This window comes from Lagopus muta, chromosome 4 (assembly GCF_023343835.1).
Source record: "Lagopus muta isolate bLagMut1 chromosome 4, bLagMut1 primary, whole genome shotgun sequence".
NCBI classification, from domain to species: domain Eukaryota; kingdom Metazoa; phylum Chordata; class Aves; order Galliformes; family Phasianidae; genus Lagopus; species Lagopus muta.
This window is the reverse complement of record NC_064436.1, coordinates 61,474,167-61,482,814: the sequence shown is the minus strand read 5'-3', so window position 1 is coordinate 61,482,814 and position 8,648 is coordinate 61,474,167. Positions and strand designations below refer to the sequence as shown.

The window sequence follows — 8,648 nt, the reverse complement described above, 5'->3', positions numbered from 1 at the left end:
AGTACTTGAGGTGCAGCCTCACCAGTGCTGAGTACAGATTTTACTATGCAGAACATGTTTCAAATGTATTTCCTTCTAATTTCTCATCATTGAAAAAGGGATTTTTTCAATGAAAAATTAATTAAAACAGAATTAATTCTTCAGATATTGGTGTAATAAAAAGCAATTCTTCACAGTGATGTATATCAGTTAAGTAATGCATCTCCCACTCTAAGCGAGGGGATTCTCAGGAAGTTTCATCAGGGATAGTTGGAAAAGGAAACATCCTGGAGAGGAAGTGCCATGGGAGAAGTCTCACTGTTTCTATTCCTCTCCCTGTAGCATCTTCATAGGATCATAGAATGGCTGAGGAAAAAACCTTAAAGCCCTTCCAATTCCACTCTTCTGCTGTGGGATGGTTGCCTCTCTCCAGATCAGGATGCCCAGGGCTCCATCCTACTTGGTATTGAGCACCTCTAGGGGTGAGACACCAACAGCTTGGGCAGCCTGTGCCAGGGTCTTACTACCATCTGAGTAAAGAATTTCTTCCTAACATCTAAAACGTCTCCCATTTTTTAGTTTAAAACCATTTTCTTTTGTTCTGTCACTATCAGACTGTGTAAAAAGTCAGTCCTCTTCCTGTTCATAAGATCCCTTCAAGTACTGGTAAGGTGTCCCCAGACCCTTCCTTTTTCCAAGTTAAACAAGACAACTCTCAGCCTTTCTTTGGGGGTCTTGATAGATGAAAAGCTTAACATGAGCCAGCAGTGTGCCCTTGTGGCTCGGGAAGCAAATGGTATTCTGGGCTCCATTAGAGGAGCGGTGGCCAGCAGGGACAGGGAGATGATTGTCCCCCTCTACTCTGCTCTTGTGAGGCCCCATCTAGAGTACTGTGATCCACCCCTTTAGGAAGTGTAAGAACACTTCCTACAGGCAGAAAAATTTTCCAGCAGACCTAATCCTCTCTAGAGATGGACAAAACTTCCTCAGAGTACTCTGAGACCTCATCTCATACCAGATCCCATAAGAAATGGAGATCCTTATCATTGGTGGAGACAAAAGAGGTCTTCTTCCTCTACCAGCAAGGAAGGAGTGCCTTGGTGTTTCCCTAACACTGAGCAGGCACAGATCAGGATTTGACTATGGTTTGAACTGTCCTCAATCCATCATGAAAAGCTCTCACAAGACACTGGAATTAAATTTAAGAGAAAATGATTATCTTTATGCCCTTCAGAAAGGATGGAACAAGCAATTTAACAATTAGCATAAATTAATCTTGGATTTTGTCTTGGCTGTGCAGTTAGCCATAATAACTGACGGTTAGGTTCATTTATGTAGAGCATGTTTGTGTCAGCTGGTACATAAATTAAGGGAGTCCAACTTTGCAGATGGGCCAAACACAGTTACTCTGCTTTGTGCTACCAAAAAATCACACTGGAACAGGAAAGGATTTCTTCCATCTAAAGCTGTCCAACAGAATATATGGGTGTTGGAGAATGCTCTCAGAAATATAGTTTGATATTTGTATGGTCTTGTGTGAAACCAGGAATTGGATTCAACAGTTCTTGTGGTCTTTTGCAACCCAGAATGTTGTACGATTCTCTGATTCTGCAAACTGCAGATATGAACATAGTTTTATGCTTCTTTGATCTCACACTTAGCTATTTAAGACAAGATAGGGCTTTGGAAAAAGTACTGCTCAGCCAGATTAAGAAATTCCCTTGGTATATAGCAAACTCACAAGAAATCAGGTCTTCATGACTCCCTCGAGAACAAAATATTCTCTCCATGACAATATGTACAGGCACAGTGCAGGGCACTGAGAAAATGTGCACTTACAGAACAGTTTTTTCCTCTCCTGCCTAAATTAGTGGATAAATCAACTGGCCATGAAAGCAAAAATATTAACATATTCAGGCCAAAGGTATTTTCTTAGGCTCTTCCAAGAAGTAAAAGCATTAGTATAAATCTTCCTAAATATATGCTTTTGGAAAGGGATAAAAAGAACTAATGAGGAAAAATAAAGAAAAATTACTGACTTTACAGAAATGTTAGAGGATGCTCATGTACCATTCAGCGCCAAGAAGGGCAAGTGAGTACCAAATTTATTTATTTCATATAGTATTAATATTAGTGTGAGGGATATTGTGGAGTCACTGAAAAATGACAAGTGAATGGCAGGTTGTATGTTTTGGTGATAAATCTGGAAGCCTGGTGAAAAATACCAACACATGAAGACCATTCAAAAGATTCCTATATGGGAGTGGCCACCAATAGCCTCTTGCAGGGCTGATTCTCTTCCTCCTTTTGTTGTCTGTGCAGAATAGAACACTTCGGATTTTGGTGTTGCCAGTCCTATCTGCAACAGCTGAACACTGATAGCATATGAAAATCTATAGTTTGGTAGTAGAATCCAGATTCTTTGAAAACATCCACTTGGCTACACGCATGGAAGATCCTATGGAATCTGTCTTGAGTATAAAAGCTCTTGGATGGTGTTTATCTTTGATTAATCCTATAAGGTAATTTGTAAGGCTTCCAGCAACTTTTAAGGATGTTGCATTTTTAAACTTTCATAGAGTTTCAGCTCAGAAATCCAGTCTTATATTCTTGACATGAATAAACACTTATTTAAGTACAAGAGAAAAATGCATGTGGTAGTATTTTATAATCATGCCATGAAAAGCTTTATTAAGGTTAGAGCAGAGAAGTTAATTTTTTGCGGCATTCAGTCGCAATTGCAGAATAGCAAAAGATGATAGTTGAACAAAAATACCATTGTTTCACTGGGAAGCAATTAGAGTGGTGATGGCAGGTCTCAAGTGAGAATGTAGTTCCTCAATGAGCTGTAATTACCTGCTATTTGCCAAAATTGCCATTAGAATAAGAACACTGTCATGATTGAAAACCCTAATTACCTAGAATTTGGTGGATTGTAGAAACTGTTGTGCTTTTAAAGGGCTAACTACTTTTTAAAATTGGAATTGGATTGAAGCGTCCCACAAGTCTTATATGACTTTATATTACCTTTACTTAAGATATTGAAGTGATGGATTTTTTTATTAAGTCTTGATCATAATGGAATAATTTTTCACTCTGAATTGGACCCACATTGTACTGTTTTCTCTCTCTTCTAAGGGCCATATGCTTTCACACGGAGAACAAATTTATCGCTTTTACATGGGACAAATCATGAATACAAATGAAGTGTTGGAGAAAGAATAAGAAATGTGGTTATGATTATACTATGTTTATGTCCACAGTGGACAGATGAAAGCAATAACACTAGATTGTTATTTTAGTAATTATAAAACCAGAATTTGTAATGATTTATAATCTAGCTCCACGAGAAATACGAAAGAAATGTGCTCTGGAGAAAGTTTGCATGGAAAGATGCAAAACTGAGATAAACATTTAATTTCTTGATGAGAGGACGTTTTGGTTTTGTTACATTCAGTAACTCAAAACTGTGACTGATCTGTATACTTAAGCCATATCCATTCATCCCTGTACTTTAACACAGATTGTGACTGGAACCCAGCTCTGGAGCCGTTGGTGAAGCCAACTGTTGTATTATTTAAATGGTTAAAGAAGGGTAATGGCCCACAGGCTTCAAGAGCGCTACACGGTCCTCAATATAAAAAAATTTGTTCCCATACCCTGCTAGGTGTAATGTAATGTTAACATAGGTGGTTAAGCAGTCACAATAAAAATAGAGGTGAAGAGATGAAAGATGTTTTTCAAAAAGTATTAAAAACTTTTAGCAGCTCTTTATCAGGCTTGGAAGAAAACAGGTGAACTATGTAAGAGAAGAAGAAACTTCTTTCTGTTAAATGACATTTTAGAAGACTTTATTATTTGGGAAGTAAAAAGTGATGAAAATGCAGAGCTTGAACAATCTGAGATGAACTTTTTATTTCTTAACTTTGCAACCATATCAGAAAATTAACAGAGAAATATTTTTAGTGATTGTTGTCAAAAGGATACTTAAAGTTTAATGACAAAGCTGAGTGAAGAGAATATGCAAAATGGGGATGTGTGTGAGAAGAGGGATATGAGAATTAAAACTGATGCAGAAATGATGTTGATGTCATGGATGAGTTTGCAAAGATTGACGTAGAGAGCATAGGAGGAAGAGAAATCTGAATGTTTGAATGAATAGAGTCCAGCTCTCCTCTCTTGTGGCTCTCCATGGCTTTATACCTCGTGATTCAGTTAAGTTAAAAAAGAAGTTGTTTTCTGAGGGGCAGGAGGTGGCCTTTTATAGTCACTGTCTCAGTTTTATGAATGTCACAGCGAATTCCTGGTTAACACAGATTTTCAAATCAAAACTGAATGCCTTCTAAAAATGAGGCATTTATCCATGAAGGAGCTTCTGTTCTTGGTGCATGGGCAGCAGGCAAGATAACATGGCATGCGTAACAAGAAAGTCACACACAGTCATATCTGGGCAGTAATAGACAGGGTGCTATAAATTATCTTCTGAAGAATCACAGAATCATAAGGGTTGAAAGGGATCTATGGGGGATCATCTTGTCCAACCTCCCTGCTAAAGCAGGCTCTCTACAGTAGGTTGCAGTTCATGAGCACTCTCCACTCTTTTTCTTCTGTCATCTCTGCTACAAGACATTGTCTTTTTCTACAGAGATGCACATTTTTATGTGTAAGAATGTAGGTAGATATTTCTGTCAAGTTGTTGCAAACTTCTTGTTGTAAATCATTTGTCTTTTGTGGATTTAACTGTCCATATTTAATTTTAAAACAACCGGACATAGAAGAACCAGTGGAAGATCAAACCTCTGCTTTATTAATCTGCACTAAATCACTTCTTCAGCTCATCATTTTCACCTCATAATTATATTAATAATTGTCCTTTAATAAAATATTAACTTTTTATTGTGTTTTTTGGTATTCATATAATTAAAAATTGAAACTCTCAGTCTTAGCTTTATTAATTTATGATTAATTTTATGTTTGCCTTTTAATAATTTGTCAGTGCAGATAAGAATAATGTTTCTTTAGGCAGAGAGAGACTGACCTTCTTCCTGGGTTCCTGTAGCTAAAAGAATTCACTTTGCTGTTACAGAGCAAAGAATCTCTTCTCTGTAGCAGTTAGATTAAGCCAGGCTTGGTAAATTTTTCTGGGGAATGACTGGATATGTGGCAGGGCACTGACATCCAGAACAATGGATCTGTTGTGAATAGCATTGGGGAAACACAGTGAGTGAAGTACCTCTGACCTGAAATGTTCATAGAGAAAGATTTTGAAAATGGAAAATTTAACTATTTTGATGTTAGTCTAACAGAGGAAAAGCAACCAAACAAAAGAAATACTGAATAGAAAATTTGTATTTTTCTCCTGCACAAAATAATGCATTGCTGGATGGAATTAATAGTAATAGAAGAACTTCGAAAGAAAATTTAGCAATGGACTTGTGTTGAAATGTGTGGGCATCCATGCAGAACAGAGATTCCAAAGAACGATACAGTGTAAAATTAAAGCAGCATAGTTTGTCCACATTAAAGATAATACAAAGAACATTTCAAATATATTTAATTTTCATATACCAGGAAGCTCAAAACAAATGGCTGTTACTTTGAAAAGAACTTTGTAGAGCAGTCTTGCACATTCACTTTCACATTCAATCTGAGCTGTTACCAGCTTCTGCAGGCTTGAAGCTATATATATATATATACACACCAAGGTCACGCAAATGCAGCATAACTCTGAAACGTGGTTCATATGTTAGTTTCCTCCAAAACTGTAGAAAACAAGCTCCATTGTGAGCTGTTTCATGTTATCTTGACTGTCACTAGGTACCTTCACTGCATGCTGCCACTGATGATTTCTATTAATATAGAAAAGAGAAGTTTGTAAATATTTGGCAGAGATATGCCCCACTTTCTGCAAAACATAGGGAAAAAAAATATCTCTATGCTAGAAGAGCTGCCAGTAAAGAAGGGTCTCACCTGAAAACCTATTTAGGTGGTGAAAAAAACCAAAAAGTTATCTTCTTGCTTAGTATACAGTCAGTCCAAACACAAGCTACAAATACAGACAGAAATATGTATTAAGGACCCCTCGCACACTTTAAAAGTGTCTCCAAAGGATCATTTCATAGCTGTGAGAGTTGGAAAGTTTTGCAGTGATGACTAGCCAGAGAGAACTGACTTCAAAGTTTCAACTAGCAGCCATGATATCAAACCAGAACTTTTGACTTTTCCTGAGCTGGGCTAGGGACATTTTCCAGAGACACATATTTTCAGTTTTAAGAACACTTTAAGATTAACCATGATCAGCATTAAAAGACAAACATCCTATTTCAATGAAGCCATGAATTCAGTCACAAATGACTGAGGTTGGAGGGCACCTCTAGAGATCATGCAGTCCAAACCCCTGATCAAGTAGGTTTCCCAACAGCATGTTACCCAGGACTGTATTCAGACAATTTCTGAATATCTTTGGGGAAGGCGGCTCTCTGGGCAACCTGTTCCACTGCTCAGTTGCCATCACAGAGGTCTTGCATTTTTGCTTTTCTGTGAGCTAATAACTTCCATACACTGAACACTGACACGGAGATAAAATTTAATGGAGTCATGAAGAAAAAGAATGAGAAATTTCCTGAACTAAGTAGAAACAGGCTAAAAGAATGCAAAATGTGTTCTTTTAGGAATTTTTACTGTGTCACATTGAGTTCTGTCTACAAGTATTGTCATGTCAGCTGTTTCCCTGACAAGAAATGTTCTGGGCTGCAACCTCTAATTCAATAAATGTTTGTACCTTTTGATGATGAATATTCCTGGCTTTCTCTGAAAAGAAATATGGCTTTCTACTGTGTAGAGGGACGTAGAAGTTCCTGAAATTCAGGAAGAAGCTTTGGAATAGTGGAAACTCATACAAGAACCTCAGACACCCCTTTTGGGTCTGTCTCCTGCTTCTGCCTGGGGCAGAGTGGCAGATGGGAGAGACCAGAGAACAAACTGCTGAAAAACATCTTACCAGTGCCAGTGATGTAAAAAAGGAGGAAATAACCAATAACAGCAGTCATATTTGCCAAGTAGGGACCCTAAAATGTGGTGTAGCAGTGATATTATGCAACTGACTTTGAACTGTCAATCCCAGGAGGACCATGTTCCTGTTGTTTATGTTCAGTGGTTGCCTGTTTGATGGGAAGTGTTGCAAAGTGTTACTTGAGCAATACCAATCTCTGAAGAAAAAGAAGGCAACAACAAATGCCTTAATCATCTTACAAAATAGGGGCTCAAATCCATTATCAGTGACTTCGGAAAAAAACCTGTAAGTTCTTACTTCTGACTGCTATATGCAACAGTGCTAGCTATCAGTGTAAGTATAAAACAACCTTTCAGAGGTTGGCAAAATTTTCAGAGCAAATCTCTATTCAGTGACTGTATGCATTATATGCAGAGTAGCAACATGGTGAGGGTCTATTAACCAGTGCTTAACTAATGCTAAATTACAATGACATTCACAGGACTACATCATGAATTTATTATGCTATGGACAACAAAGGGAATATGAAATGAAGCTGTAATGAAGGGACATATAAACCTTTACACTAATTTTTTAACATGCACAAATATATATACATATATTTTTTTTTCTGGAGATCAGCTTCTGCATGGCGGAACAATGTGTTGGCTGGCTGAAACTCTGCTAAAAGAGCCCTGGAAAAACAGATGACAGACAAATGTCTTCTGAGAAGGGCTTCGCAGCGCACGCACTTAGGTCTGAATTTTAGAAATGAGCCGAGGGATTTTTCTTAGTTTCTGTTCTGAAATGACAGCTGCATGCAGAACAGCCCAGGCAGTATGATGAGTTTATATAACATCCTAGAAATGCAAGCTCTCTATGATTGCATCACGTAGAGAGATATGGTTGTTTTCATTCCAGAAACTAAATTTCAGTTGTTTTCATTTCAGAAACTGAAAAAAAAACCAAACCCTAAAAAACAACAAAAGCAAACCCCACAACAAACAAAACACAAAAAAATCTCAACTCACAAAGTTTAACTTAGAGTGTTATCTGTATCTTATGGAAGACACTGCGCACCTCTTCTTTCCACCCCAGGAACTCTAAATGAAGCCAATTATATGTTGTGGAAAGGGAAATTCAAGTGACCAGCTTTGTGATTTCTCTGCATATAAGAAGGCATCTGATTCTAGTCAGAGCAAGTATGTTCCTTGCAAAGTGCAATAGGTCAGAGCCTAACTTCTCACAGGCAGATCCCACCTATGGGCATGTACACTGTATGTGTATAATCAATGGATATTAAGATGTTACAATCACAAAATAAACAAGAGAGATGGGCGAAGTAGATTATGATAACAAAAGAGAAAAAATGGGAGGCTTACCTTTGTGCTGGGCTCACCCACAAAACACCAGAAGAAGGGATCTCCAGACAAGATCCTTCCTCACTGGTAGCCAGCTCTTAAATAGGTCTAGGAGGGTTGCAGCCTGGCTCCACCTCTTCCAGCAGCACAGGTGAATTGCCTGCACCTGTGCTCCTCTGGCTGACTCATGGCTTGCCTCAGGTGATCAATCAGAGGTTCAGGCCGTGACTCAGTAGTTCCCATACAGTATGTTTTCTGTTGTGACTTATTCTGACATATGACAGGAGATTATGCATGGTGAGGAAGTTAAGAGAAGT

General features: G+C 38.1%; 1 long non-coding RNA gene across 1 annotated transcript; it reads right to left on the bottom strand.

The window, feature by feature from the left end:
- Nucleotides 1-5,453: 5,453 nt before the first annotated feature.
- On the bottom strand, nucleotides 5,454-8,398 carry LOC125692780 (uncharacterized). The gene is made up of 3 exons (XR_007376830.1): nucleotides 8,353-8,398; nucleotides 5,950-6,025; nucleotides 5,454-5,828 (listed from the first exon to the last, which is right to left on the bottom strand). It is a non-coding gene; the product is annotated as an uncharacterized LOC125692780 (long non-coding RNA).
- Between the last annotated feature and the right edge of the window lie 250 nt (nucleotides 8,399-8,648).